Raw genomic sequence first — 7,646 nt, 5'->3', positions numbered from 1 at the left:
TGTTGTTGGTTTGTTTTGGTTTTTTGGGGTTTTTTTAAGAATACTTAAAAGCACTGCCTTGCTTGGTGTTATTGTCATGCTCTTGTGCCTTGTTTTGCTGTTTAACCCTTCAAAGTCTGTGAGATAGTTGGTGTTAAAAGGAGCAGACCCTCTGCCTATAGAGTAGGACAGGGCTAGTTTGCTTTTAGGATAAAAGATTAGGCTGTTACCAAGTCAAGGCCATTCTTGTTTATGGCTTTCAGGTCATAAACTTCAGGTGGAAATGTTTTTCACTCTTCCTGGTCCCTAAGTGGGTTACAGCCTGTGCACACAGTACACCCTGAATGCTATTGCAGCTCCTTTGTACAACATCAGTTCAATGGACCATTTTGACAGCACTCATATTTACACAAACTAATGTTTTAATGAGCCCTGCATTCAGAGGGAGAATGAGGTCTTTTACAACAGATGGATTTGGATTCCCAAAGCTGATGTAAGTTTGTGTTGAGGATAACAATATCAGCTTCTGAGCAGCAGCTAAAAGCCACTGGAGGCAGGGCTCTCTTTACACAAACCTTCAGTATCAACACTGAGCAGGCTCCTGCCTGGGTGATGGCTGCAGCACAGTCAGCATCTCCATGTACCTTCCCTTTCCATGGGCAGTTTCACAGCCCTCAGAATCAAGTTGCCAGGTAATTTCATCTTGGCCAGGAATGTACCTGAGAGCTATAGCCCTCGGCAATTCAGTTATTGAATCCTTTCTGAAGCTGAAGCAGAAAAGATATCAGTGCAGTAAGGGCAAAGGACACTTTGGGAACTCGGCATTGAATTCCTGCTTCAGCTAATGACTTGATGCATACCTTGCTCAAGTCATTGTCATACAATTAGTGTAATCAATCTCTCCTGTCAGCAAACGGTGAGTGGCTGAAGCACTTGCTGCTGTGCTAGGAGAAACACAAAAGGTGCAGAACTCCTGCACGTTTGAGACCATCTTCCTTTTTTTTTTTTTTTTTCTCCTGCTGAGGTGGACTTGGGGCTGGGTAAAACGGACAAATTAGTGGGAGGAGGCAAAACTGTCTTGAAAATCCAGGTCTGTTGCTGCCTCCCTTGATTAAGTTGCAGGCTTCATTATGTGAAGGGAGATAAGCCTTAATGGAGGAGCAATCCAAGCAGGCATGGGGCAGAGAAAACAAAGGTTTACTTTTATGTTCCCTGTGAGGCTGTAGAAACATGGCCTTGCTTGTGACCAAATAAACATCTTAAAAGCTATTTCACAAAGATTTTAGCAGAATCTCCCCCTGCCCAATTCTGGCAAGGGCTTAGTTGTCTGGAAATTATAGAACTACTCACAGGGAGACTGTGGTATTCCTTGGCCAATGAATCACTTGATTCTGTTTCAGACTGAAATACTCCGGAAGGATAGCAGAAAAAGTGCTGATAGAAAATTTCTTCTGATAGCAGTAAAAGCCCAAAGGATGTTAACTGTGACCACAAGTGCTCAGAAATGCCTATTGCTAATCCTTGATCCAGCTCACGTGAGATGCTTCTAAAAACAGAATCCATGTACAAAGGACAACTCACACAGGCAAATGGGTGTGTGCATTCCAGAAGCCTACTGAAATAAAATGGAATATTAATCAGTTATTGCATGGGATCTCCTGAAGGAAGGTAGAGGCTTCTCTTCAGGATTGTCACTCCTCCACCGTGACATTTTCAGTTCTTGAGGCTTAGGGTCTCTTCACAGGTATACTCACATGGAGGGATTGGCTGAGATAACACAGAACAGTTACAGGTCTCAGAGGATCACATACAGTCACACTATGGTGGGTATCCATCTGCCCTGTGACATGTGCCATGCCAGTGCTGTCCTGCAGGGACACGGAATGATGGCATGGTTCAGGGCAGAAGGGGCCTTTGGGGGTGGTATCACCTGACTCCTGCTGGAAGCACAGAGCTCCAGCAGGTTGCCCAGGACAATGTCCCATAGGGTTTAGAGTGTCTCCAAGGATGGACACTCCACAATCTGCTTGGCAAGCATAGTTCAGTGTTTTACCATCCTACCAGCAAGAAAGTTTTTCTTTCTGCATAAGTGAAATTTCCTTTATTTCAGCCTGTTCTCCTGGCCTCTTATCCTGTCATTGGATACTGCTGAGTAGAGCCTGGCTCCATCCTCTCCACTCCCTCCCAGCAGATATTCATACATCTCAATGAGATCTTCCCCGAGGCTTCCCTTCTGCAGCCCAGTGGGCATACTGCAGTTAGTGCCAGAAGAGAAATATGCTTCTGAAATCCCATCCTTCATCATGCAGGCAAGGAGCTAAGTCCTTGAAGAAAGTTCTCCCTTCCTGTCATAGGAAGATACGTTTCCAGCTGGGCTCTAGTCAAGTATTTAAACAGGTGATGGCTGCATCTTTGGTTGGTGGAAATTAAACTGAGCTGGTTTTAAGGCTCTATAAGAAGTGATATATTTCTGAGCCTCCTCACAGAATTTTGATTATAGGCCTGCAGATTTGAGGGGACAAAGCAAAGCAGCAGAAGACTTGCAGACCCAATTCAAAGAGAGAGTTTAAGCCTGGGAAGGACAGATGGACTTTGCCTATGTTTCTCTGGTAAATAATTTTTTTTAAAAAAAATAATTTTCTTCTTTAATAAAAGAACTTTGAATTAAGTACTTATTCAGCTACATTAGACTACTAGACATGACTGTAACACTAGATAGAAAACAGTTTTGGTGGGCTCCCCCTGAATTTTAGTGAGTCTTTATACATTTTGGGGGAATTTGATCCCTTTTGAGCTTTGGGGTGTTGCTTATCAGGTGTTACTAACAATGCAAAGCCATGATTGGAACACTACAATTTGCTTGACTGTCAGAGGGCACAGGACTTGTTTTCCTGTGCTCTTCGAGGTCAGCTAAGCTGTAAGTGGTGAACACTGACAGCGCTGCCCATGCTGCAGCTGCTTTCCGTAAGCGTCAGCCTTATTGGGGCAATTACGTAAAACACCTGCATAAGCAAACAAAAAGGCAACTGGATACTTCAGCCTGGAAAACCTCATGATGCCTCAGTGCTTATATTAGAGTCAGCGGCAAGAAGAAAATCAACCTCCTGGCATTAGCAAACATCCTCTCAGAGTTAAGAAATATTATCTTCAGAACTTCTGAACTTCTAAAATACATGAAAATATGGGAGCACAAGTGACTCTTTTAAGCAAAATTCCTGTTTTGGGGTAGTTTGATCAGCTGTGCTTAGTGGTGCTCACTGGATGGAAGATCACATCTTAATTTAAATTTATAAAAAAATCTAGACAATTGTTTGAGGAAAAGAAGGTCTTTGTGCCAAGATCCTGGACTCATGTTCTGCTAAGCAAATATTATTTGTTTCACCTGCACTGGAAGTAATACTTGTGCTGGCCTTTTCAAACACAGTTATTTCGAGCATGCCTCTTCAGTTTTGGAGAATGTTACTGCAAAGCAAGGCTTATGTTTTTCTTTCCAGAAATCCACTCAGGTTATCTTAAATACAATTTGAGTTGCAATATACTGAGGTATGGTGGGGTAAAATGCAATTCCTGTAACTGAGCTCCTTTCCAGGCAAAGTTCAGAAATAATACCAAGGGAAGCAAACACATGTGACCTAAAAAGCCTAACAGGACAGACCTGTAGATTGGGGATTAGGCAGCATAGTGTCTGCTGTATCAAATTCTATTTATTGCATCACTTTTTCTAAGCTGCTCCCATTTCTCAGACTAGCTTTGGAGAGGCATGGCTGAACACAGCACCTATGCTGCTTTCAAGTGCTTCCTCTGAGGGGGCTTTTTGGGGCAGGGTGGTACTTCTGCTCCTGGGGCTTTTTGCTTTTCAGTCCGTCATAGTGACTGTGGTGCAAGACTGAACATATAATGGGGCCTAAAGGGCAAAAATTCCTCTATTTGTTTAGTCTAGGTAGTAATTGCTGTGGCTAACAGAGAACTGAGGAAAGAACAATTAGATGAACATATAAATCTGTGAAAAGCCTATCTGTGGAAGTTGTCCTGGAGAAATCTGTGTCAGTGGGATTGCTCAGTGTGAGGACCTCTCTTGCAGGACTGCCAGGGAGGTCGGGCCACAAGCTGTGCTCGCCAGGCCACCCCATGTTCACTGGGCTGTTCCCAACCATTGGCTGCTGGACAGTTGACCTGCATCATGGTTGGAGCTCTGACTTGCATAGGTGTCTGAATTATGGGCCATGATATTTGGCCAGGGTAGGGAACGCAATGAGTCACATCTATTGATGGCTTTTTGCAGCAGGATGTTTGATTAAAACAAACAGTAGCCTTATACTCACAAAATGAATAGCATAATTAGATGTTATTTGTTTTCAAGTACTGTGTGCCCTGAACAAAAAAATGCATGTGAGATTAATCTGCATATTTAAATGACATGGCAATTCAGTACAGACTTAATGCTAGTGACTGTCACTGAAATGTACTCTAATATTATTATTAATAGTGCCTTAGAAGCAAAGGCTGATGCTGAACAATCTGTCCTTGTAGCAGAGGTAAAATGAAGTTTAATGCTGTAGAGTGTCTAACCTATTTTGCATCAAGCTGATTGATGTAAAATGCAGGAGTGATGCCCCAAAGCAGATCTCAGCCTGGGCTGTGCAGTGTTATGCTGCCTGCAGAGTGGAGAAAGGGGCTACATTCCTCTTTGGGTATTGGCCTGTTGTGCCTCCATGAGGATTGATAAACAAGCTATGTTTTGTGCTGCTGCATCTTTGCATTTAAGGTATCCTTAGGAGAGGAAAAGAGCTTCCAGTAGTTTTTTGCCCCTGTCAGGAACAGAAATGGTTCCAGCCCAGGTTCCTGGTAGTATATGGCAATTGGGGTGAGGTACTGGGAACTGAGCACAGTCAATGAGACGAGAAGAAGGATCCAGCAAATAGGATTGAGTAGAATTCACAGCCCCTTTTGCTTAGATAACCACCACAGGTGACCAGACAGCTCTGTCTTCTGATTTTGTTATTCCTTCTCCTACTACTTCTCTATTTCTGGCTATAAATATTCCAATGCTGCAAAATTAGCTATGCTGAGTGGTACAGGGAGAATCTGACCTTGTCAAGCATTGCATGTACTAGACAGGAAAGAACTGAACAAGATTTCCCAGTTTGCCTCTGTTCTGTTAAATCTAAATGGCTTTTCTACTTACCTTTCTCAGCCTCTTCAGTGCAAAGGAAACATTTGAAGGAGCACAAGATGAAAGGATGTCCTCTGAAAAACCTTAGAGTTGCTTCTTTTTAGTGGGAAGACCAGACATAATTGTGTCTTCATTACATTGCCATGATGAAGAAGCACTTATAGGGAAGCAAGTCGCAGCCTGTCTGTTTAAACTGTTGCTGTGAATTAGAGGAGGTCACGCAATTTTAGTTTTGTGATGCTTGCATCCCTATGTGCTGTGGATTTCATATGGCCATGTTCCTCAGTTGCCTGTAAAGAAGAGCTCTTCCCTGTCTTAAGAGGTGAGAAAGACATTGAGAAATGTCACTCAGGTAAGAGGCTTATACTAAAGGTGCTCATTTGCTCATGCCCAGAGGTGAAGGATGAGATGAAGTAGCTTAGTATGGCATTGTATGAATATTTGGGATAATTTCTATAAGCCCTTTATGAAAGTGCACTGTTCCAGAAGGTGAAACCCTTTAACTCCAATCTTTGTTCTGGTTTTGGTGGGGTGAATTTTTTTTGTTTTTTTTGTCAAATCTTCCTGTGCTAACCACTGGCTGTTTCCAGTGAGCAATAAACCTGACTTTACCGTACCAGTAAATATAATAGCAGTAACAGATGCCTTGAAATCCCAGAGCCAACTTCAGCTTGTCTCTAAGGTTTCTGTGATTCCACCAGATTATTTTATTTATGTAATTATGATTGTAGAAGATACCCTAGTTGTAAGACATGTTGCTGGATCCTTTCTGGCAGCCCAGTGCCTATAGCAGAGCTGTACCTGCCAGAATTGCTTTCTGTTGAGATCCCAACCCTTGCATTTTGCAGGAGTTGGGCATTGGGCACAGCTGCCTTTTGCAGTGCTGGATGGCAGAACTTCAGCTGAGCCACAGGCTCCAGCACTGCTCCTGCATGCACTTTAACAGCATGACAAAGCTTTGGTGTTAGACAGGCTCAGCACGACCTGCTGCCCAGCCTGCAGGGACTGCTGTGCTGAAGCTGACACTAAAGATGGAGTTGAAGTCGTGGAGAAGGGGGATCACCCAGTTAAGCTTGTTAAAGGCAAATAGCTCACGCTGAGTGTTGGCAAAAGCAATGTCACAAACAGTGAAAAAGTGACTGCAGTGGTAAATGCTGACTTTCACACCCCTAATTAGCTGCTGTCAAAGCTGATTCAAGACAGTAATTCAGCTGTGCAGTCTTGGATCAGCTGGTCTGTGGGGGAAGGAGGAGAGTCAAACCTCCACAGATGATTTCTAATGGATAGGAAAAATTCTCTAGAGCCCTAAGTGTTGTTTGTGTGCCACGTGTGCTCCACCAGTGATGGAGGATGGCTGGGTAGGGAGTGAGGGCATTGTCAGGTGGGGTTCTGTAAGAGAAAATATCCACCTTTCTCCTCAGGTAGGTGATTAATGCTGTGCCCTGACAGACAGCACAGTGCACCTGAGAAATAATTTTGCATTTTTAAGATAAAACTTCTGATTTCTCTTCGAAAAGGTCACAAAACTATCCTACAGCTTTGTTGCTTTTTAACCCAGCTGTCTTTTTAGCAGAATGTTTGCTGGGGTATTTCCTCTGGTATAATCCAGAGGAATCTGAAACAAAACCATTAGTATGAAAACACTGATCAAACTGAGAGCTATTCTTAACCCACTGGGAACACTGAACATTTTTCAAGTCTGCATAAATCCTAAGCACAAATCTAATTCAATAGTGTGTTTCCTAAGACTTGTCCTAAATAGATCTATTGGAAAGGAACAGACACATCTAGTAAATGTAGATAAAGAGGTATGGAAGCCAGTTGGAATATTTCTGTATGTGACTTTTTTTAGCCATCTGTTTTGAAGATATCTTGCTAGGAATGAATGAGTTGAGGTTGTTTCAGGATTGGGACTGGGTGGAAGTTACGGAACAACAAACATGTCCAGCTGACAGGAATGATTTGTCACCCTTGGAACTTACTACATGGGCAGAGGAGACGAGCAGAGCACTTGAGAATTGCATGAATATGAACAAAAACAAAGGGAGATTTAATCCGTAGGACTTTTGTAAAGGTCAAAATGCAGCATGTTCTCAGGAAAGTTACTGGAGAAAAACTGATAAGGTAGTAAACCTAAATGCAGGCTAGCACTACCAGTATGGAACTAATCTGCTCCCCTTATTTATATTTCCACTCAGTGTTTGTGTTGTAAAGAAATACTATTTGAAGACTGAGTACCACTCATATTTCACTTCTGCCTGATAAGAACTATTTTTTCTAAAGGAAAACAGTCCTTGTTATGGCTTTGGCACATGACTTTTTGTCAGCTTCAGAATCTTGGAAAAATCGATGCTGGCAGGGACCCAGAGATCCCCATGTCCAGCCCCTTGCTGAAAGCAGGGTCAGCTACAGCAGCCTGCTCAGGATCATGTTCAGTTGGATTTTGAGCATCTTTGAAGGATGGAGACTACAACCTCTCTGGGCACCCTGTTCT

This window comes from Lichenostomus cassidix, chromosome 10, assembly GCF_008360975.1.
Source record: "Lichenostomus cassidix isolate B80296 chromosome 10, HeHo_3.0, whole genome shotgun sequence".
In the NCBI taxonomy this organism is placed as follows: Eukaryota; Metazoa; Chordata; class Aves; order Passeriformes; family Meliphagidae; genus Lichenostomus; species Lichenostomus cassidix.
This window is presented reverse-complemented; position numbering follows the sequence as displayed.